At 41.8% G+C, this 23,210-nt stretch overlaps 2 protein-coding genes across 3 annotated transcripts in view; one reads left to right on the top strand and one right to left on the bottom strand.

Annotated features, from left to right (window-relative positions):
* Window positions 1-4,149, bottom strand: part of LOC138958093 (ankyrin-3-like) — a 31,955-nt gene extending 27,806 nt beyond the window's left edge. Inside the window, exon 1 of one of the 2 annotated variants that reach the window (XM_070329154.1) lies at window positions 3,942-4,149. The gene's annotated coding sequence lies outside the window, so the exon portion shown is untranslated. The remainder of the gene's footprint in view (window positions 1-3,941) is intronic. The other variant, XM_070329153.1, reaches the window with a different exon arrangement.
* LOC138958097 (ras-related protein Rab-37-like) overlaps window positions 1-23,210 on the top strand; it is a 299,221-nt gene that overhangs the window by 245,443 nt on the left and 30,568 nt on the right. The window lies entirely within an intron of this gene.

A 23,210-nucleotide genomic window follows, 5' to 3' on the forward strand; every position in this document is an offset into this window, starting at 1 on the left:
GCCAAGCACAGTAACAATCAGTCGACAGTCTGAAACCCTGCCTAGCACAGTAACAATCAGTCGACAGACAGTCTGAAACCCTGCCTAGCACAGTAACAATCAGTCGACAGACAGTCTGAAACCCTGCCAAGCACAGTAACAATCAGTCGACGTTCTAGGAACGTGTCAACCATCAACGCCTTTGTGTGTGTGAAACATACATCGCTACCACGACTCTATTGCAGCTCGCTTGTTGTTGTTGTTGTTGTTGTTGTTGTTGTTGTTGTTGTTGTTGTTGTTGTTGTTGTTGTTGTTGTTGTTGTTTACAGAATGGAACACTGACAAAGAGTTGAAATGACTTGCTGATTAACTGAAATAATGATTCCGTAAGAAGCTGATTCATACGATTAGATACACTGGGGAAAGGGAAGTAAAAGCAGAAGTTACTACAAAGCTGTCTAAGTTTTAAGTGGCCTTGTTACATTTAGTCAAGTTTTGATTTACATTTAGTCAAAACCTGACTAAATTAGTTTGTCTAAATGTTTTAACATAGAGGGGGAATCGAGACGAGTGTCGTGGTGTATGTGTGTGTGTCTGTGCGTGTGTGTGTGTGTAGAGCGATTCAGACCAAACTACTGGAGCGAACTGTATGAAATGTGACATGAGAGTTCCTGGAAATGATGTCCCCGGATGTTTTTTTCTTTTTTTGGATAAATACCTTTGATGACGTCAAATCCGGCTTTTTGTAAAAGTTGAGGCGGCAATGTCACACCCTCATTTTTGAATCAAATTGATTGAAATTTTGGAAAAGCAATCTTTGACGAAGGCCGGATTTTGGTAGTGCATTTTGGTTGGTGGCTTAAAAATTAATTAATGATTGCACAAAAAAAAACTAAAAAAAATTCTATAAAACGATCCAAATTTACGTTCAGCTTATTCTTCAGCATTTTCTGATTCCAAAAACATATAAATATGTTATATTTGGATAAAAAAGAAGCTCTGAAAATGAAAAATATATAAAAATTATGATCAAAATTAAATGTTCAAAATCAATTTAAAAACACTTCCATGTTATTCCTTGTCGGTTCCTGATTCCAAATACATATAGATATGATATGTTTGGATTAAATACACGCTCAGCAAGTTAAAACGAAGAGAGGTACAGAAAAGTGTTATCCTTCTCAGCGCAACTACTACCCCGCTTTTCTTGTCAATTTTACTGCCTTTGCCATGAGCGGTGGACTGACGATGCTACGAGTATACGGTCTTGCTGAAAAAATTGCATTGTGTTCAGTTTCATTTTGTGAGTTCGACAGCTTGCGACTTGTTTTTATTTAAATTCCGAACACATCTTTGCTTTCAATGCCACTGCTTTATAGAAATCTACGGCAACGACTGCGACGACAAAAACAACCCTAACCCTAACACCAACATCATCAATAGCAACGGCCAAACAAAATAAACAACAAGAACAAGAACAACAACAACAACAACAACAACAACAACAACCCTAACAGCAGCAACAACAACAACAACAACAAGAACAACAACAACAACCCCAACAACAACAACAAAAACGACAAGTACAACAAACACACACACACACACACACACACACACACACACACACACACACACACACACATACACAGACACACACACACACATACACACACACACACCCACACACACACACACATACATACATACACACAGAAACACACACACACACCCACACACACACACACACACACACACACAAACACACACACAACCGGAATGGTTGGCCTAGTGGTAAGGCGTCCGCCCCGTGATTGGGAGGTCGTGGGTTCGAACCCCGGCCGGGTCATACCTAAGACTTTGAAATTGGCAATCTAGTGGCTGCTCCGCCTGGCGTCTGACATAATGGGGTTAGTGCTAGGACTGGTTGGAGTGGGTGAGACATGACTAACCCGACTTCTGTCTTGTGTGTGGCGCACGTTATATGTCAAAGCAGCACCGCCCTGATATGGCCCTTCGTGGTCGGCTGGGCGTTAAACAAACAAACAAACAAACAAACAAACAAACAAACACACTACAACACAACAACGACAACAACCAAAGTAGGAACTTACTTCAGTTCAATACATTCTCTTGGATGTCTTCTTTAGCCTATGTACATGTTGACTGTCATACCATCCACAAACTTCCTGGTTCGCTAACAGGCCTAACAGGCGCTCGTTCTCTCTCTCTCTGTCTCTGTCTCTGTCTGTCTGTCTGTCCTTTCTGTCTGTCTGTCTGTCTGTCTGGCTGTCTCTCTCTCTCTCTCTCTCTCTCTCTCTCTCTCTCTCTCTCTCCCTCTCTTTGTCTCTGTCTCTGTCTGTCTGTCTGTCTGTCTGTCTCTTTCTGTCTCTTTCTGTCTGTCTGTCTGTCTGTCTGTCTGTCTATATGACCACAAACAAATGTACGGTACTTCGAAGAAAGAAGAATAACAACATTATTGTCAATATGACTTGCATTTTTTGTGTGCGTCGTAAAATCTCCCTACCTTCAAAGCAAACGAAAAGCAGAAATCTTCATTTTATTTGAAGGGATAAATCGTTGATCATAAAGTCTTGCAGGACCCAAACTTACTTCTCCACGCTTTCTTTTGTTTTCATATTCAGTTGTTTCGCAAAAATAAAATGCCCTAGCTTTTCTTAACTTGGGTTAGGGTACGGGTGAACTCAGATCTCTGCAGGCTTTGACATTACAACTACAAGACTACATCATTCTACATGTTATGAGATCTGTGCAGACTTTGACATTACAAGACTACATCATTGTACATGTTATGAGATCTGTGCAGACTTTGACATTAGGCCAAAAAAAAAAAATTGTCTGTTTCTGGTCACCCAACCAACCCTAAATTTCGTCGCCGACCCTAAACTTTTTTTTTCCCAAACTCAAAATTTTTTTAAACATTTTTTGGTGGTAAAGGACAGAGTGAGAAAATGAACAACAAAAACGTGTGAAAACGAAAGTCCGCTGACGATTTGTAAATGTGTTGAGTGTCTTGTCTCTATGTATAGTGAATCCAGTCTCTTTGCGCGATTTTTAAAGTTAGTTTTATTGGTCTACATTTGGGGTAAAAAAAAAAAATAAATAAATTAAAAAAAAATCCCTACCTACCGACCCTATTTTTTTTAGCCATGTTACCAGAAACAGACAATTTTTTTTGGGGGGCCTTACAAGACTACATCATTGTACATGTTATGAGATCTGTGCAGACTTTGACATTACAGGACTACATCATTCTACATGTTATGGGATCTGTGCAGACTTTGACATTACAAGACTACATCATTCTACATGTAATGAGATCTGTGTAGGCTTTGACATTACAAGACTACATCATTCTACATGTTATGAGATCTGTGCAGACTTTGACATTACAAGACTACATCATTGTACAGGTATGTTATGAGATCTGTGCAGACTTTGACTGTGACATTACAGGACTACATCATTCTACATGTTATGAGATCTGTGCAGGCTTTGACATTACAAGACTACATCACTCTACATGTTATGAGATCTGTGCAGACTTTGACATGAAATAAAAAATTTTGGTGCCTGTGCCAGCGAGGAGCTCTGCTTCAAGTATAGAGCGTCACCTCAAGTTTTAATAGGGAAGTTACGGTTTCGGGTTAGGTTTAGGGTGCGCTGGTGTTGTCCATCACAATGTAAGCCTAGCCAATTTATACGACCTTTGGTACAAGATAGCCTCGTCGCATTGTGTAAGTGCAATAAAAGGGGAGTCGAGCGAGAGTGTAATTTGTTTGTACGGCCTTATACAAGAGAAGAAAACCCCATCGCAGAATGAGAATTAGTTAAGATCTGATCGGTGATAGTAATACCAGGCATAGCCTGTAAAACACAGAAACAGTCTTAGTTATGATCTGATCGCTGATAACATAGCCTTCCAAAAGAGTCAGTCTTACCGCTGTTGCAGTTGTTCCAAGTGTAGGCTGTTGGGACGCAAGCTACAGTTCAAAGTTGAGTATGGGCCATCTGTATCCCTAACACTGTCTCGACACGGCTATTAGAACACAACCACGTCATGTCCCAACATAGTTGAACTGGGGACAGTGAAAGACATTTAGCATAGCGTCGACACGGGAATCAGCAGTGGCCTTCACCTTCGCTATAGGAAGTTAGTGTGAGTCATTCGAAAACAAACAAAGAAACAAACAAAGAAACAAACAAACAAACTATTAACCAAAGAAACAAATAAAGAAAGAAAGAAAGAAACAAAGAAACAAAGAAGAAAAAAACTAACCTTGTAATCAAAGAAATTCATGGTAAAAGTGAAGACAGTGGTCAAAGGGAAGCAACTCCAGTCGAAAAACCTGTAAAAAAACCACCTAAATTAGCTCCCTTAAATAATATAGTTACAATGCGGAAAAAGAGCGAGCAAAGTGAAGCATACGGTGTAAAGGGAGCAACTCCTGTGAGCAAAAAAATGATAAGAAACGTAATTAGCTCCCCTGAAAAAAAGTTTTTGCTAAGAGGCTAACCCTGCTGAAAAACGGGTAAAATAAGCAAGAAAAAGAGTGTAAAATGTAATGAATCGAAGCATAAATGAGTAATGTGACTGCTTACCATGATAAGAACGGTGAAAAAACCGAAAAGAAGAAGAAAACGCCCTAAACAAACTCGGCGGCAAAATGCAGACAAGAAATGGCGGCATTGTGATGAGAAGGGTCAAAGGGAAGCAACTCTGAATGACTTTGGTAAGGGAGGCCACCACGACTAAGCATTCAAAAATAGTGTGAAATGACGTCAAAAACATTATTTGCGGATTGGCGATTGGGCGGGTCATGTTTTGTTAGGGGTTAGGGTTAGGGTTAGGGTTAGTTAGGGTTAGGGTTTAGGGTTAGGGTTTAGGGTAAGGGGCATGTTCAACGAGTATCGCGAGTGGGATCAAGGGACGATACTCCCTAATTTTTACACAGACAGCCATCTACACAGAACCGTGAGAGAGAGAGAGAGAGAGAGAGAGAGAGAGAGAGAGAGAGAGAGAGAGAGAGAGAGAGAGAGAGAGAGAGATTTGAAAACTCAATCTGAAACTGACATCGATTGTCGAAGGCATGCCTGCGGTGCATAACTCTCGAAAAGTTGTCGTAGCTGGGAACCCCGCGTTGAGATCCATTCCAACGCCAAAAAAATTATCAGAAGACTCACCATGAAGTCAAATCAAACGTTAGGTTTTCTTATTTGGTTATTTGCTTTGGCTTTAAGTGTAATGCTTCGACTGATAGCTGAATCTGCTTGCAACCGTGCTGTTCAAGACTGTTCGAACTGTCGTCTGCCAGACGGGCTTGTGTGAATCAGAGTCGAGTAAACTGCGGGGTTCAGCGACAAATGAGGGAGTGGCATCAACATGAAAAGAAGAAGACGAAAAGAAGTTGGAGATACAGTTAAGATATATGGGGAAGAGAAGAGGATGTGAGGTGTTAGATGTAGCCAACCTTAGGTGTTCAAACTCAAGACCGGGACAAAGTAGAAAGCGATGTACCGCGACCGACTCTCAGTGCCGACATACAACTTCCAAGCTTTATTGCTTTAACGTCTACAACAGGCGAAGTATTGAAGCTTTGGCTAACCTAAACCCGACGACTGACTATGTAAGTGATCCACGTGTGAAAACTGAAACAGAACAGCGCGATGACAGCCAACATTTCTATCCCCGACTGACAAACAGTAACACTGCATGCGAACTGACTTGGGTCAACGATCAAACCAGCACGGCCCGAACTGAATTTGTTGCGCTGCCATTATCGTGCGCAATTCTGGTAAAAATATAAACCCGGTATGCCGAATTGAGTATAACGAAAGCCGATGTCAAATATACACAGGGATATTTTAAAATGACTTTCAAAATGTAAAAGCAGACAGCAGACCTTTTTATAAGCAATATGAATGACTGAATGTCCACATACAAGTCGAATGACGCCGTCCATTATGCTGACAAATGGGAACTAGCTTTGCGCATGAATTCATTGACATGAATTTCGACTGCGGAGGCTTTTGGCAACCTGAAAACAGGCACGGGCAGGTTTTAGTGGAAAAAGTAAGTGTTTTTAATGAAAACGTCGGAGTAATGGGATAAATAGCTTACACACCTCGTCCTGAATATCTTGCATATTTTCCCTCGGGTCGATTTTCAGGTATTACCTCGCCAAAGGCTCGGTAATACCTGAAAATCGACCCTCGGGAAAATATGCAAGATAATCAGAACTCGGAGTGTGTAACCTATATATATTTTTAATTTTGTGAAGCTGAATAACATAATAACGCCTGTGCAATCTGGTTTCATACCAGATGACTCGACTGTAAACCAGTTACCCTGCACCTACAATGATCTATGTATAGCTGCTGATAAGCCTCGGGACTCCCAACACAAGCCATTTTTTGTTTTATATATCAAAAGCCTTCGACCGTGTGTGGCATAAAGGCATATTGTACAGATTAGAGGCCATTGGCATTGTAAAGGATTGATTCTTTTTAGCTCATTAGAAACACGCGAGTGCCGAGACTACTATAATCACGTCACGCGGGTCCGAGATTACCGAGACTATCTACGTCAGAAAGATGTACGTCATTTCTTTCAGCCACAATTCTTTCTTTTATTGCAGACTTCGAAGGAAAAGAAATGTCGTGTCTGATTAAATTATTTCAACTTGTAGTTCTTAGCGACGAATTGTTTATGCAACCGAGTTGTTTGTGCATCGCTAAGCAACTACGTAGAAACAGAAACGCCGGAAGTAGAAGAACAGGCCGTTGAGATCAACAGACCAGGCAAGTCGGAGAGCTCCAGATTCTCGCAATTAACTAGACGTTACTAACGCTGCAGAAAAAGGAAGCCGTTATCCCAGAGGGAGAACCCGTTTCGCCGTCTTGGGAGGTAACTAGTTTGTTAGTTAGTCGTGGATTTCGATCGAGAACGAACCAGATGATATCATATTCATTTGTCGCAGAGAATGCGTGTAGATGTGTTCTTTCTTCATTTAGGTTTGTCGTAGAATGAATATTGATAAAATTGTCATTTAGGGAATGTCTGATATTAAACAGCTTCTACGTTTGATCGCAGGTTCGTACACGGGAAGACGAACAAGCAAGACATCACCGACAGAGCTACGTTTTAGAAGCGTCATTTACGTCATCGTCGTCATGGAGTTCATCATCATCATGGAGTCCACCATCATGGTTCCTGTAAACATGGTTCATCACCGATAGTCGAGAGTCGTCTCTGCAGACTGTGATCATCCACTGTAAATGGATCCATCGTCGTCATTAAAGGAAGTACACGTTATATTTGTTTCATCACCTCCAAGTAACTAAAGAACTTTTATCGTCGTCATTTGGGATTGTATGACAATGAGCCACGTTTCCGGAGAATGATATTGATTTCAAAATCAATGAACAATAACCATAATTATAGTGTTGTGAAGTGAAGAACTGAATCTAAGATATATAATGCATGACCTGAGTCAACCTTGTGTAAGGTCGAGGAGCCATTAAAAGAAATTATAATTCATGCTGTTGATTTCTGTCCTAAATTGCCTTGGACAATATCAGCCGATAGCTGAATCGTAATTGTAATCAAAATATGGGATTTTAGTATTAGGAAAGAAAAATCCGCATAACATTGGGGGCTATCGTTCCGGGATCAATTCGCAATTTTCTGTTAGACCGACGTTCTAAATTTTCTAAATTGCTGGAGGCTGTGTGTTGTTGTTTATATTTTTCTCTGTGTTTGCATGTGTTGTGTTTCACCACCATCATCGTATAAGTGCATGTCCATTTACTTTCTTTTGACCTAGACGTAGCTCAACGTGTATGCTATAACACGAAAATTAAAATTTACTATTGATCATCGTTAGTAGTATGTATTAGCAGTGTTTGAGTTCATCCACGACACTTTAAAAAAGGCAGATGTAGAACCACTTTTGGTAATTAGTTCCCCAGTGTATTGTGGTGTTCTAAATTACAAGTGGTGAATAGCATAGCTAACACGTGCTATTGATCACACCCCGATATAGTTCGAAATTATCGCGGGTGGTTGGAGGGAGTTTGGAACCATATTTGGTAAGGGATACCTGGTTCGTTCCCGATTGATTTCCCGGAAGGTCTGAATTTTTCGACCGCAACTAATTGTAAACTGAAGAAGGTCTGTTGATCAGTGTTTCATTAGTTGTTGATGAAGGAAGTGACGTACTATAACAGTCTGGTATGGACTCATTAGTTTGATCAGAGGATCAGTCACTTGTGACTCTGTATCGCGGTACTGCTGTACAGAGGAGTCATATGTCTATAGTGTAGCTGCTTGGTAATTAGCATTAGACGACTCAGAATTTCTGCTAAAACTTGTCCTGGAAAGGAAAGTATTGAAATTAGCAGCGAAACGAAATCATCCGTAGTTTGACATATGGTTGAGATAAAGATTACTTGTATGTTCTTTGGTAGACTCAACGAGACACTTAGAATTCAGTTTTTATTCTCATAAATTTTCGAATTTTTGTATCGATTGAACATGATTCGTTCTAACTAGGATGTAAAGATGTGATGTATTCTGATCCGCCCGCGAATAACACTCGTAGTGCTAGCGTCGAATCACATACGTCGGAAAGTAGTCATTATCGTGTTTCTCGTCGTAGAACTAAGAAACGAACAACGATAATGTCGAACGCGAATTCCTCAAATGAGGCGAACAATGACACGAATGAAAATGTCGTTGTCGGAAACATGGTTGAGCACACGGCTCATACGTCAGCCCATCATATTGTTGGTGATGAGGCGACAAATTCTATCCCTCGGTTACAACTGACCAAGAATTTGATAGAAGAGGGTACACTACTGGGCTTGAGCGGAGCCGATCTCCGTGCCTATGTGGTTGAAGAACGTGATCGCATAGAACGCGAAGAACACGTACGCGAAGAACGCGAAGAACGCGAAAGCGAACGGAATTTTCAGTTAGAACAGCTGAGAATCCAAGGTGCAAATCAGAATAACCGGAACAACAATGCCAGGGAGTCGAGCCAAAGCAAGGATAACTTTGATCATAAGATACCTTACCTTGAGGACAAGGACGATATTGAGAGCTGGTTTCATCAATACGAGCACTACGCAAAAGATTGCAAGCTCGTTGATGCAACCAAAGCCTCTCGTATCGTCTACTTCCTCAAGGGAAAAGCTCGCGTCATTTACTCCAAGCTCAGCGCCGAGGACGCTGATGACTATGAAACAGTGAAGCATGCGCTCTATGAAGGTTTCCAACTCACGAGCGAAGACTACCGGAAAAAGTTCCGAAATCTGAAGAAAGCACAAGGGGACACTTACAAGGAACATTTTGTCAAGCTCGATCGCTATATGAATAAATGGATTGAACTCGCGAAGTGTGGAAACGAAGTGGACGATTTGAAGGATCTAATCCTGAGGGAACAAATTTTGGAAACAGTTCCTCCCGAGTTAGCTATCCATATCCGCGATCGCAACCCACATGATGCGAAGGAAATCGGCGAAATCGCCACCACCTATCATCAAGCTAGGTCCAACACTAAAGTACCTGACGCAGACGCCCATTCTCGTGGAAAAGGAAATCGTTTTTCCAAGAATGATGGTAACGGGCGTGATGTCAAACAGAGCACGGTCATGTTTGGTTCTAGCCAGCATAGCACAGCACAACCACATAAGTTGTCAGATGAAGAGCGGACAAAACTGAGGACCAATGGCCAATGTTTCTTTTGTAAAGAACGTGGCCACCTGTCCAAGAATTGTCCCAAGAAAAGTACCACATCCGTGGTCCCGAATGTCAATGAAACGGGTCGTTCTTTTGACATTCCAGAGAAACTGGAAAAACTTTGTGAGGATTGTCAAAGTAAGACTTTCTCAGAAACGATTCCGGTCAAGGTTGATGGGAAACTAGTTCAAGCTATACGTGATTCTGGATGCACAGGAATCATGGTTAGCGCAGAACTCGTCTCTAAAGACAAATACCTACTGAACAAGAAAGAGGTCACTCTAGCGGAGAAAGGTGCGAAGAAGATGTACCCCACAGCCGTGGTGCATATCGACTCCCCATTTTTCGATGCTGACACGGAAGTGACGGTGATGGACAACCCAGTCTATCCTGTTCTGATAGGAAAGTGGTACGGAATTGGTTCCAACAAATGTTTGACATCGTTGTACCCAATCCGCGACCCCACTTGGTTCTCCGAGACAGTTGCTGCCGTGAACACCCGTGCACAGCAGAAAGAAGAAGAAAAGAAGTCTGAAGCTAGTGTCCCACCGAACCTCAAATCTCAGGAGAAGCCATTCACTCCTGAGGATTTGAAACAAGAACAGAAGGCAGATCCTTCCCTAGCGCAGATCAGGGAATTTGCCACAAAAAGTAGAGAAATCCATGGAGTCAAGTTCGTTTACAAGAACGATATTCTCCTTCGCTCCAAACTGTATGAAAATGGGTGTAACAAAACGAGAGTGGTGGTTCTGAAAAAGTTAAGACCGAAAGTGTTGTCATTCGGTCATGACCTTCCATTAGCGGGTCACCTCGGGCAAAAGAAGACTTTCGACCGCATTAATACGGAGTTCTGGTGGCCAGGTCACGGCAGTGACATCAAACGATATTGTATGTCATGTGATGCATGCCAAAGATCTACTCCTAAAGGACACACCAAGAAAGTTCCGCTAGGTCGAATGCCACCTATCAGTTCTGTATTCAAACGGATCGCCGTGGACATCATTGGTCCCATCAAACCGATATCCGAGAGTAAAAAGCAGTACATACTGGTCTCTGTGGATTACGCCACTAGATTTCCAGAGGCAGTTGCTCTCAAGGATATCCGTGCTGAAACGATCGCAGAATCGTTGTGGGAAATGTGGACCAGGCTGGGCATACCCGATGAAGTCATAACTGACCAAGGTGCACAGTTTTCTGGAAAACTGATGCATGAGGTGAATGATTTTCTACAAGTCAAGCACCACATGACAGCTCCATTCCACCCTCAATCAAATGGTTTAGTGGAACGTTTTAACGGAACACTCAAAAGCATGATGAAACGCATGACCCAAGAACAACCCAAGAAATGGGACACCTTCATCCCGGCCTTGCTATTTGCTTACCGTGAGGTACCGCAAGCGAGCTTGGGATTTTCCCCATTTGAACTGCTGTACGGCAGGGCTGTCAAAGGTCCCATGCAGATTTTGCGTCAAGCTTGGACGCAAGAAGAAGTGTCAGATGAGATGAAAACAACGGCAGAGTACGTTGTTGACTTGCGTAATCGCATCGAGAAGACCTGTGAAATAGCAAGAGAGAACCTGAAGAATGCTGCTACGAAACAGGCAAAATACTTCAACAAGAAAGCCGCGAAGCGGGAGATTGAAGTAGGAAAACGGGTTTTGTTGTTGAGACCCAAGAAACAGAACAAACTGGAACTACTGTGGCAAGGTCCTTACACAGTAGTGGAGAAGCTGAACCAATTCGATTACAAAATCAAGATTGGGAGGAAGATCAAGCTCTACCACATCAACTTGATGAAAGAGTACCAAGAACGAGACACGTCTTTCAAACATAGCACGCCAACCCAACGGGTAGACGCGCATGAAAGCAGTGAGGAAGAAGAAGATGAAGTTGTTGCAATCGTCATGGAAGAAGACGAAACAATGAGTGACGACATCTTCGCAACAGAAACTCAGAAAATGCTACCTCTGTTAGAAACAAAAAGGTCCGAATTTGTAGCAGACATGCATTTTGACAAGAATCTGAGCGACGAGAAAGCAAAAGAGGCAAGGGACATATGCATGGAATTTGAGAAGAACCTCACCGATGTTCCAATGACTACAAACCTGCTGGGTTGTAACATTGAAGTAACGGAAAAGAGGCCTGTCTTCATCAAACCCAGACCCATACCTCACGCTATGGTCGGAACAGTAGAGGACGAAATTAGCGAGATGCTAAAGCTTGGCGTGATCGAACCCGCCAATTCGCCGTACAACTCGCCAATAGTCCTTATAAAGAAGAAAGATGGGAAATACAGATTCTGTTCGGATCTACGCGCCCTGAACAACGTCGTGGTGTTTGATGCAGAACCCATCACAGACGTAGAGCACTTATTCCAAAGTCTAGGCAAGGCCAAGTACTTCTCGAAGTTAGATTTGACGAAAGGTTACTGGGCGATTCCCATTGCGGAAGAAGATAAGGATAAAACCGCTTTCACGACGTCAGCAGGACAGTTTAGGTGGGTGAACATGCCATTCGGTTTAAAGACGGCCACAGGTGTCTTCAACAGAATGATGAGGAAGCTTCTGAACCCCATCAAACGGAAGGACGTCCATCATTTCATGGATGACGTGCTGATTGCCACCGAAACCTGGCAAGAACACATGGAAGCTCTGAAGGCAGTATTGACTAGGCTCCAAGAAGCGAACCTAGCCGCAAAGCCTTCGAAGTGTTACATTGGTTTCACGGAGCTACCATACCTTGGACATGAAGTCGGAGATGGAAAGAGATGGCCTGAACATGACAAGATTGTGAAGATTCAAGAAGCCTCTCCTCCCTCTACCAAGAAGGAACTGCGTTCGTTCTTAGGTCTCTGTAATTTCTACAGGGCCTACATTCAAGACTACGCAACCATTGCAGTTCCGCTGACTGACATGACGAAGAAATTCGAACCGGACAAGCTACGCTGGAACGAAGAACGAGAAAAGAGTTTTGAGACACTCAAGGAAAAACTCTCAAAGAAACCAGTACTACGCATGCCGGACCACGACAAGCCGTTCGTACTGCGGACAGACGCGTCTGACAGAGGCATCGGTGCAGTGTTGATGCAAGAGCACCTAGATCAACTGCATCCTATCGCTTTTCAAAGCAAGAAGCTAAATGGAGCAGAGAGCAACTACGCAACCGTTGAGAAAGAATGCTTGGCTACCGTGTGGGGCATCACGAAATTTGAAAGATACCTCTACGGGAGACATTTCACCATAGAGACCGACCATCAACCTCTGAAGCATCTGCAACGTCAACCGTCGAACCCCCGACTCATGAGGTGGGCGATGCAATTGCAGCCCCACTCATTCACTGTGAAAGTGATCCCTGGAAAGGACAACCATGGTGCCGATTACATGAGCAGAGCTTCATACTGAAGCAAGACTTGTAACTGGATGAGTAACGTATGCCACAATTATATGATTAAGTTATATAATTATACGTCTAATTCACTATTCGAATGAGAATAATTTCCCCAGGATAATTATCCAGAAGGGGGGGCCTATGTAAAGGATTGATTCTTTTTAGCTCATTAGAAACACGCGAGTGCCGAGACTACTATAATCACGTCACGCGGGTCCGAGATTACCGAGACTATCTACGTCAGAAAGATGTACGTCATTTCTTTCAGCCACAATTCTTTCTTTTATTGCAGACTTCGAAGGAAAAGAAATGTCGTGTCTGATTAAATTATTTCAACTTGTAGTTCTTAGCGACGAATTGTTTATGCAACCGAGTTGTTTGTGCATCGCTAAGCAACTACGTAGAAACAGAAACGCCGGAAGTAGAAGAACAGGCCGTTGAGATCAACAGACCAGGCAAGTCGGAGAGCTCCAGATTCTCGCAATTAACTAGACGTTACTAACGCTGCAGAAGAAGGAAGCCGTTATCCCAGAGGGAGAACCCGTTTCGCCGTCTTGAAGGGTAACTAGTTTGTTAGTTAGTCGTGGATTTCGATCGAGAACGAACCAGATGATATCATATTCATTTGTCGCAAAGAATGCGTGTAGATGTGTTCTTTCTTCATTTAGGTTTGTCGTAGAATGAATATTGATAAAATTGTCATTTAGGGAATGTCTGATATTTAACAGCTTCTACGTTTGATCGCAGGTTCGTACACGGGAAGACGAACAAGCAAGACATCACCGACAGAGCTACGTTTTAGAAGCGTCATTTACGTCATCGTCGTCATGGAGTTCATCATCATCATGGAGTCCACCATCATGGTTCCTGTAAACATGGTTCATCACCGATAGTCGAGAGTCGTCTCTGCAGACTGTGATCATCCACTGTAAATGGATCCATCGTCGTCATTAAAGGAAGTACACGTTATATTTGTTTCATCACCTCCAAGTAACTAAAGAACTTTTATCGTCGTCATTTGGGATTGTATGACAATGAGCCACGTTTCCGGAGAATGATATTGATTTCAAAATCAATGAACAATAACCATAATTATAGTGTTGTGAAGTGAAGAACTGAATCTAAGATATATAATGCATGACCTGAGTCAACCTTGTGTAAGGTCGAGGAGCCATTAAAAGAAATTATAATTCATGCTGTTGATTTCTGTCCTAAATTGCCTTGGACAATATCAGCCGATAGCTGAATCGTAATTGTAATCAAAATATGGGATTTTAGTATCAGGAAAGAAAAATCCGCATAACAAGGATAATCAATCAATCAATATGAGGCTTATATCGCGCGTATTCCGTGGGTACAGTTCTAAGCGCAGGATTTTATTTTTTTTAAATTTTTATTGTATGCAATTTATATTGCGCACATATTCAAGGCGCAAGGATTTATTTATGCCGTGTGAGATGGATTTTTTTTACACAATACATCACGCATTCACATCGGCCAGCAGATCGCAGCCATTTCGGCGCATATCCTACTTTTCACGGCCTATTATTCCAAGTCACACGGGTATTTTGGTGGACATTTTTATCTATGCCTATACAATTTTGCCAGGAAAGACCCTTTTGTCAATCGTGGGATCTTTAATGTGCACACCCCAATGTAGTGTACACGAAGGGACCTCGGTTTTTCGTCTCATCCGAAAGACTAGCACTTGAACCCACCACCTAGGTTAGGAAAGGGGGGAGAAAATTGCTAACGCCCTGACCCAGGGTCGAACTCGCAACTTCTCGCTTCCGAGCGCAAGTGCGTTACCCAGTCCCATAATAATTATTAGCAACATGGAGGTTGATTATACGGGGGTTGGAATGAAAGTAATAACAATCAGTGTGTATAAACAGAAAACAGACAGTTACCATGCTTTTTATCACGTGTTTATTGATTGATTAAAATTTTGGAAATTTTGTTTAAAAAAACACCAACAATCAGTGTGACATGTTTTTTTCTCATAAAAGCTCTGTGAAAAGAGAAATCCGTTTGTTGACCAATACATTTCCAGCTATTTCTTATGTCATTCAGGGAGTGACGCTTGACATAGAGGCTGAATAACATAATAACACCTGATGTGTTGAACAAACATAGCAGCTAAAAGGGATTAAAAGAAATAATGTTTTGTTTTGTTTTTTGTACCGTAGCCAATACATCTGTTTCAAAGAGAAATATACTTATGTTAAACCTTCACCGTGCTTCCTGGGTCGTGGACGACCCAGAGCCTCACAAAAGTGTCTGTATATCTAAAGCTATTGGGAGTTTTTGATTAAGACTTCATGTAATCGTCAAACACCATAGAACCTTCCTATTGACCAATCTTCAAAGGATTATCTTCGTAAACAAACAAATAAACAATAAAGTCAGTTGAACTACACAGTCCGGATGGTGTGGGTCGTGGACGACCCATATGGAATTAAAGAAGGCATTTTACAGTGTTTATCCCTATTTGGATGGCGTGGGTCGGGGTGTACGACCCATACACTGAAAAGAGGCGGTAAAGAGTTTATTCTTATTCGGATTGCGTGGGTCGTATACGACCCATTCTTTTTACGTTGAATCCTTCTTTTGAAAGTATGGGTCCACATCATCCGGACTGTGTAGTCCAAAGCGTGATCCGGTGAAGGTAAAAAAAAAAGGATACTCCCTTAATATAGATTAATTAAAATATGAATGGCAACATAAGAGAGAGAGAGAGAAAAACCGAATATACAGAGGGCAGTAGAGCGTTCTTATTCAGCGCTATTCACAGAACAACTAACGGTCACATTGATCATTAAAATTCTACAATTTGCACATAAAAATAGATTCAGTCAATACTATCAATGAGTAGTACATGTATGAGCAACCATCAATTCTACAAGAGTAAATACACATCATCCACTTAAAATAGCATAACAGTACAAATAACAGTAATTATTAAAATAATCTAATGTAGACTTAAAATCTCTAAAAATGTAAGCACGCACATACAAAGTATATATACAAACACACATCCCATTTAATCGATTACAGATCGACAGCAATTCCATAAGAGTAAATAAAACAAATCCACTTAAAATACAGGAAGATTAAAAGCAGATTTTAAAAGAGGGATCCAGTTGTCGCTCGATTTTTATTTTTACGTATTATTGATGTATTTATAAACTTGCTAATGTGTCTTTTACTTTGCGATGTGTATGGCATATGCCGGGCCATAAATATTAGCTTCTTTTACCCCAATGATAATCCTGCCATAAAAAAATTCCTACCCTTGGCTTTCTCTCTGGCAAATAAAAAGAACTTTTTCACAGAAGGTTGTTTCCACATGTATGCTTCTTCTTCTTCAGCGTTCCAGAATTGTCTGGTTACGTGTGAGCTCGTTTGCCCATTTGGGTTCCCCACACTATACTCTGAGAGCATAGTCAGCTTCACTCCGCTTTCGTTGAGTAGGCATGCTGGGTATTTTCGTGTCTCCATAACCCACCGAACTCCGACATGGATGACAGGATCTTTTCCGTGCGCACTGTACTTGGTCCTGTGCCTGCGTGCATAAGAGGACGCTTATTATGTTGGATTAGAAGTTATTTAAATAATCGATCACAGAGTGTTGTTGTTAAAGGGCACATGTCGGCCCTACAGACTGTACCAGCTGGAGTTCCCCAGGGATCTGTGCTGGGGCCACTATTATTTTTGATATATATAAACGATATTGTCTTAAATGTTCAATCCACTGTAAAATTGTTCGCATATGACACAAGTATGTACCTGTCAATGAACGATTCCCAATTGCGTAAAGACATTTTTAACTCGGATTTACAGGAATTAAGTAGATGGGCCAATGACTGGAAGGTAACATTTAATAATGGAAAAACTGAACTGATAAATTTTAAACGACGTGATAGTGATTTTGATTGTTTGACATTTAATGACATTGATGTTCAGGACACTGCCCACCACAAACACTTGGGCGTTGTTTTACAAATGATTGTAAGTGGAATGTTCATAGTGACAGTATTGCAAGTAAAGTAATGTTATTGATTATTGTTATTGTTTGAAATTTTACAAGCAAAGTTTTAGTAGAAAATCTTTAGAAATTATGTATAAATCTTACGTATTACCACACTTTGATTACGCCGATGTCGTCCGGGACAGTTGTACAGAAGGGTTATCAAACATTTTTGAACAGCTCCACCTCGAGGTGGCTGATTTTTTTATTGAATAAAAACCGATTCCGCGCACCTGTCCATTCTGCGAGAGACAGCCCCCGGTGCCAGACTGAGTGACGTCATGAGTGTAACACGGCCGTCAAGAGCAACACTGCCGTGTAAAGGCAGAAGGAAGCAAGATCTGCTATGAGAATAATTATGGCCGAAATATTCCGACGTAATTATTTTCACCGTACTTGAACCAGTGATAAAAGAGAAAGTGTCAATTTCCGTTAGTCGGATTCTCACCGTCATTTTTGCTAAGAAGTTTTCATAAAGCGTTATTACGATTCTGTCCGACAAACACTGGGCGAGACGGGTGCAGCCTATCAAGCAGGCTCCCCACAGCATAGGCAAAGCCCGTCAAATGGGCGTTAGACTTGTCACACGAAGTCGACAGTTAGGGTACTGACAAGCACCCACTTCTGTCATGTTTGGCGCGAACTGTCCAAACTGTGCGAACTACCATATAATTTTGCGAACAGTAGCCTAACACCATCGTCTTACAGAGCGGCTGTCAAGGATAATACCCATATATGGCCCCCCAAAAAACAAGTCTGTTTACGGTAACCCGACCGACCCTATCTTTTTCGCGCGACCCTAGACTTTTTTTTGGCATTTGCAAAATAACGTAAAAATATGGTTTTTTGGGAAAAAAAAAAAATCCCGACCTACCGACCCTATTTTTTTGGCCTATGTTACCGTAAACAGACCTTTTTTTTGTTTGCCTAATTATAACGGACGTGATAGCCTAGTCCGGGGATAAGACGTCGGCCTCCCATGTGCAAGGTTGAGTGTTTCCATGCCAGCGGCAGCTGGCGGGTTAAGGGTGGAGATTTGTCCGATCTCCTAGATCAGATAATGTACATAACTGCTATAGAGCCCCCCCCCCCCCCCCACCCCCCCTCCCCCGTAACACACACGCGCGCGTGCGTGTGTGTGTGTGCACGAAGAAGGTGAATAACTGTTCCGTTAGGCTTGTCAATTTTTTCCTGACTTGTCTCCCTTGAGCAACACCGGAAAGAGAGAGAGAGAGAGAGAGAGAGAGAGAGAGAGAGAGAGAGAGAGACAGACAGACAGACAGACAGACAGACAGACACAGAGACAGAGAAAGAGATTGACACAAAGAGGAGGTTGATGGGGAGGCGGGGGGGGGGGGGGGGGGAGAGGCTGATAGGGAAGGGAAAGTATATCACCGATTTTGTCAACCACAAGCAACTAGTGCGTTAAAACGACTCATTACACATTACACATTACACATTACAGTATGTATGGCCTGTGTTCTGTTTGTTCTCAATTCCGTTCAACCCAAAACTCACATTTTCTTTTATTATCTCCTTTTCAGTTTGTTCATGTTCATTTGTTTCTCTTCTTTCTATGTTCTGCACTGACAGGTGGCAAACGTGAACAGATAAGAAAAGGTTAGTGACAGTTGGGATAAAGACTTGATTTGATGGGCACAGTTTCACATGAGAGTTTCCCTTGTTAGCATTTGAAAGTGATTCAACCATGAAATTAATACGCTGCGCTTATTCTGCTGTGCTATGTTGCTTTTGTGTGTGGTGAGTTAAATGCATCCGTGCCTAAACGGGATGAGAAGAATTTTTGTTATGTGGATTTATTTTTCTTTCTTTAGTTTTTTTTTGGGAGAGAAATAAAGGTCAACTACTCTTGCCATATTGATTTACAGTAGTCAACACATTGCTGCGGAAAGGTTTTCATATTGTTTTCCTTTTGATTGCATTCATATTTCGTGAACGACAAACTACTATAAAGACCAGGTCGACCTCATGAACTTGTGAACGCTTTAATTGTCTTTAATTATATTTTCAATAAGTTTATCCTTCTTGTCAGTTTGGTTCTGTATATAGTGTTCTTTAAAAACCAACAGAAAAAAGCACTATAGTCTTTCGTTGAAATTAAGAACACCACGAATCTGAATTATATTCTCTCAAAAAAGTAGCAGCAAACAAGGCAAATTAGGTTCAAGCAAGATCTGTTGTAAAATGTGTTTGTATGAAACGCTTGCGTCGTCTATAAGCAATGTACAACTCTGTGTATTGACAACGAACACGCCGATACTTTAGCCAAGGTGATAACGTATATATGACAGGAAGTAGCATGTTTATCGATGCATTTGTTTCAGATAAAGAAGGGTGAGAGGTGGAAGTAAAAGCTGGTTTATTTATGTTTCAGGTGCACCCAAGCGTGATGAGTGAGGTAGGTGTACATGCACTCCTTCAAAAATTCAACCGCAATATGTGTACACCTTTTACAAACGATCACGAGCAAGGACAAACACAGGCGCCGACAGACAGACAAACAGGCAGGCAGATAGACACACAGACAGACAGATAGATAGACAGACAGACAGACACACAAGCAGGCGTTGGACATAAAGGCAGAAAGAAACACACACCAAAGAAGAGTGTTTTCAGAGTCCCTGTTTTTACATTTAGTCAAGTTTTGTGCGTGCGTGCGTGCGTGTGTGATTGATCATATTCACAAATCACCCCTGTGATACGCACAATAGGCACTCGAAGCATAATTTTCTTCACGAATGGACACAGAAATTTAAATCAAAATGGTTAATCCTCGACCTTTTTTTTTAATCCTCGACCTTTTTAAATCCTCGACCTTTTGTCCCGTAGACGTTTTGCTGTTGACCTTTTGTCACCCTCGACCTTTTGTCGCACTCGACCTTTTGACTCTTGACCAAATGTCCTCGACCTTTTGTGCCTCGACCTTTTGACCCTCGGCCTTTTGGTTCTCACCCGTGTACGTGTGCGTGCTTGCGTACTTGTGCATGTGCATGTGTGTGTGTGTGTGTGTGTGTGTGTGTGTGTGTGTGTGCGTCAATGAGTGTGTGTGTGTGTGTGTATGTGTGTGTGTGTGTGTATGTGTGTGTGTGTGTGTGTGTGTGCGTGTGTCTGTGCGTGCGTGCGCGTGTGTGTGTGTGTGTGTGTGTGTGGGTGGGTGTGTTGACCCCCACCGCCTTTGTCAAAAGGCTACACAAAGACTAGAGAAGTAAGGTGCATCAAACAAAATGCTTTGGTGGGGGTCAACCGTTTCAGAGGCCATAAAAGGCACGTTTTGCGGCCATTTTTGAGGGGGTCCTCCACTCAAAGAGCCATAATTATCTGCTCAATTTCTCAATGAATTGCTTTAGAAATTTCAGAAGTTATGACTAATAGGCTGACCAAAATCTGTGTTGATTTTGATGAACGTGTATACTAAGCGTGTCTTATTACGCAACGTTTCCGAAAGACCTAAACAAATATTCGTATTATTCAGGGTTTAAGAAAAAAGAAAATCGTGACATTGCATGCTAAGAAAAAAATGGTAGGGGAAACTCTCTCCTACCTGAACTTAAGTTCCCCATTCTGATATATTATTTTAGCAAGTTATATTAAATATTCTTATTAATTTTTGACTAATAATTTTTTTTTTAATGTTTCTAGTTACGTATTTATTTACTTATTCAGCCAATTCTTTATTACATTATTTTGGCATTATCCAAAAGTCTGAAAAATATTTTACATAAATAAAAAGCAAATAAGCCTACAAAACCGCTCCACTCCAACTATATTTCGCGTACACTGTGGCAACAACCCCAACAAAATCTTTACTTCCATCCCCATTTTGAAATATCGCAACAACAGACTTCCAGATCTATAACACGATCATATGAGTTCTCTGTTTGCATGTCTGTCCAGTGTCCTGTCCCCCCCCCCCCCCCCCCCCATAAAGCATATCAACTCTACCTGTCCCAAGATAGGCCAATTGGTTCTAAGAGGACGTTAAAACTAATTATCATCATCTCTCTCTCTCTCTCTCTCTCTCTCTCTCTCTCTCTCTCTCTCTCTCTCTCTCTCTCTCTCTCTCTCTCTCTCATTATCTCTCCGTCTGTCTGTATGTATCTCTGTCCCTGTCTCTGTTTCTCTCGAGCCAATCAAATGTAAAAATACCTGGTAGATTTTGGAAATCTGGTAGATTCTACAGAGGACAACGTCAGTTTTGAGGCACGTGGGGGGGAGGGGGGGGGGGAGTGGCATTTCTACCCGGTATTTTGATTAGCCAATGACGGAGTTTTTGCTCAGGGGTCAGATTTGATAACAGAGCTTCGAACCGTGGACCTACGGCCTCTTAATCGGAAGGTCGACGGTTCGAATCTCGGCCGCGGCCGCCTGGTGGGTTAAGTGTGGAGATTTTTCCGATCTCCAACTTATGTGCAGACCTGCTAGTAGCTTATCCCCCTTCGTGTGTACACGCAAGCACAAGACCAAGTGCGCACGGAAAAGATCCTGTAATCCATGTCAAAGTTCGGTGGGTTATAGAAACACGAAAATATCCAGCATGCTTCCTCCGAAAGCGGCGTATGGCTGCCTAAATGGCGGGGTAAAAACGGTCATACACGTAAAATTCCACTCGTGCAAAAAACACGAGTGTACGTGGGAGTTTCAGCCCACGAACGCAGAAGAAGAAGAAGAAGATAACAGAGCGAGAAAAACAAGAACATGTTAAAAAAAAATCAGGCAACTCTGCCACGTTTGGCCCGAGTGTGTTATCATGAGGATTACGTGCACGTTGGTACTTATCGTACACATAGCCCAACCAATTAGCTACCTATTTTTTGCAATATCACAAAAGTGCGCAGCCACCACGACTTACCGCCAACTTTTTTCCCCACGCAAGTGCCGGAAATGAGGCTGTATGAACGGAAACATCCTGCGTACGAACGAAAACATCCGGTGTATGAACGGAATAAGTTGACACACCGTGCAGGGCCGGACTACCGGGGGGGTTATGGGGGTTGCGCAACCCCCCCCCCCCCCTAGCCTAAACATGTACCTCACTTATTTAAAACATTTTTTATTATTGTTTATTTTATGCCGTTTCATGCAAGGAGCGACCATTTTCCTATCTCAGAATATGACCTACCCATCAGCTTCAGGGGGCGAAGCCCCTTGACCCCGCCAGGGGGAACATCCCCCTGGACCACCACTGGCAACCCCCCACCTCCTCTTAGCCTAGTCCGGCCCTGTTATCCTAAGTAGATATGGTTTATATTATGACAAATGACATTCTTATCTATAAGAGATTTATTTTTGTAAATATAATTATTATAAATTTAGCTGCCACTGATATTTTGTTTAACTCTACACACTATGACCATTACTGAAATCTGACGCGGCATTTTTGGTTTGAACGTTTTTACGCGTCTGGGGGGGAATAACCAGCATTTATATCCCATGAAATGCCTTTAAATAGCAGGGTGCATTAATACTTTGATAAATTACCATTGACATTTGTTCACCTCGTCATAACGAGTCCTGTTCTCAAACACAAATGCAAAATAGCACTGCTTAGTAATGTTTACGTATCATCCAGTGTCACGTACAATCAAAAGTAAAAACAAAATAAGCTTAATGCCAAATTAAAAAAACACTCTTTGTGGATAAATATGCACTCCAAGATATGTTTTTCAAATTTGATATGTTTTCCTAAAATAGTTTTCTCTGGAGCACTTCTAATACAACTCTGGCATGCACGTACAGATTATTACAAAATGGAGGGAAAAGTTACAATATACAGGTTTTCTCGACTGTTGCAGTGTAAAATCATACCAAATGCATATCGTAATATTCACGGTACATCACACAATGCTCACGTGCTTTATTTGTGAAGCTTGATAGTCTGTGCTCGTAGAAAACACTAAAGTTATATGCGCTATGACCGGAAAACGCAACATTCTGACGCCATCATGGATGACGTAATGCCCCATAAAACGCAAACAAAGTTGAGCTCTACGACTCTTATTACTGTATCGTTATCTTCAATGTGTGTACTTT

Source organism: Littorina saxatilis, linkage group LG2, assembly GCF_037325665.1.
Source record: "Littorina saxatilis isolate snail1 linkage group LG2, US_GU_Lsax_2.0, whole genome shotgun sequence".
In the NCBI taxonomy this organism is placed as follows: Eukaryota; Metazoa; Mollusca; class Gastropoda; order Littorinimorpha; family Littorinidae; genus Littorina; species Littorina saxatilis.